This window comes from Oreochromis aureus, linkage group 9 (assembly GCF_013358895.1).
Source record: "Oreochromis aureus strain Israel breed Guangdong linkage group 9, ZZ_aureus, whole genome shotgun sequence".
Taxonomy (NCBI): domain Eukaryota; kingdom Metazoa; phylum Chordata; class Actinopteri; order Cichliformes; family Cichlidae; genus Oreochromis; species Oreochromis aureus.
The window spans coordinates 31,067,799-31,069,394 of record NC_052950.1 but is presented as its reverse complement, the minus strand read 5'-3'; the positions used below and the strand labels follow the sequence as shown (position 1 = coordinate 31,069,394).

Sequence of the window (1,596 nt, the reverse complement as noted above, 5' to 3'; positions counted from 1 at the left end):
TAATAAACAAAGACATCAGAAAGCGGGGCTTTAGGTGTAGCCCCGCTTTCTGACGCACTAATTAGATTTAGTAACTGACACCCCATACCAGCATTACATAGACACTTGGGGCTGAGATGGGTGGGTGGGAGGGTGGGTGTTGTTAAAAGCACATTATGTTTTGTAGATGTATTTTTTCAGACAGGGCATACACAGTTCTGTTTCCTTTGTGGAAAACCTTCGAACTTCACCATCCTCAGCTGAAACAACAACATCTTAACACCATCTTCATGAACTGCTGAGCCAAACCTGATCCATCAGTGCTGGACTGCACAGATAACTACATGCCCCAAGGAGACTGCTGTTTTATGAACTGCCATACCAGTGTGTCTTCAATGGAGAAGATGACACACCCATCACCTGACCTCCTGCCTGATCTGGAGACCATCATCATGCTGCCACACTACACACCTCTGAGACCATCAATGATGACTCATACTGAGGAAACTGTATTTCCTGTCAGAGATGCTCAGTGATCCTCAGAGCAGAGAGAGGTGTGATTCTTTATCTTTGATAAAAAATGTCATTGCTTTTAATTCATTTAATTAATTTAAATCCTGTTTATTGCATAAATAATTTCATACTCAAATGATTATACTTGTTGACACTTTTTGAGTTTTAATTCACATTATGGATTACAAATCTATGCTTTTTCTACTCTGTCTCTCTGTGCAGGTATTGCTGTCTTCTGAGTTCTTCAGTGTCCCAACTGAGACATTCAAACCTCATTGCAGAGCTCATGTCTTTCCTCACCATCATGTGAGTGTGAGATTACTCTGGATTCTGGTTATGTGGCCTGCAGCACCTATAAGGTATTTCAACATTGTCCATTTTATAACTTATTTCTAGTTTTTAGGCCTTAACACAAATAAAATGTTCCTTTTTCTGTATTTTTTTAGAACAAGCTCGTACAGTGTGCCTGCATTCCAGCTTCTTAGACTCTACGCAAGTGGACAGAGTGTCAGTGTTTGGCCACTCTTACAGACACCGACTTCTGTCAACTCACTGCTACTGATCAGGTACCTCACTCCAGGAACAGAGGGCTGCAAGCCTGTCATCGTTTCCAGTGTGGCTTTGAATACTTGGGGTAGCATCAGATTTTTCCCACAAATATTCAAAGGTAACACTTATTTTAAGCTTAGTTTTTAATCAAAAGTCTTCCCTTGTGTTAATTTTTTTTATTTTTTTTATTTATTTTTTCTTTTAGATTTATATGCAGTGATCGGATGTGGTGGAGCTTTGTTAACTGTGTGGAAAACATCTGTTTGTGATGATATTTACAATGAGGCTTTAAGGTGACAGTTTCCATGTAATTTCAATCCTTTTACTAAGCAAAAACATGTTTGCAATTAACATATTTTTTTCAGTTTTGTCTTTTGGATTTATGGTTAACATTCCTCTGTGACAGCAAATACTAAACTGGTCCAAGTAACCAGCATATCATTGGTTAAAGGCAAAAAAGGACCACATGTCACACTAGCAATGAAGTTTTGACTGTGTTTGTGTCACCAGATTTAACAAACAATATCCGACATATGAAACTGAACTCTGGATTAA

The 1,596-nt window shown here is 38.5% G+C and overlaps 1 long non-coding RNA gene across 1 annotated transcript; it reads left to right on the top strand.

Moving 5' to 3' along the window:
* The first annotated feature begins 814 nt into the window (after nucleotides 1–814).
* LOC120441692 lies at nucleotides 815–1,294 on the top strand. The gene is made up of 3 exons (XR_005614192.1): nucleotides 815–851; nucleotides 939–1,159; nucleotides 1,247–1,294. It is a non-coding gene; the product is annotated as an uncharacterized LOC120441692 (long non-coding RNA).
* Nucleotides 1,295–1,596: the final 302 nt, after the last annotated feature.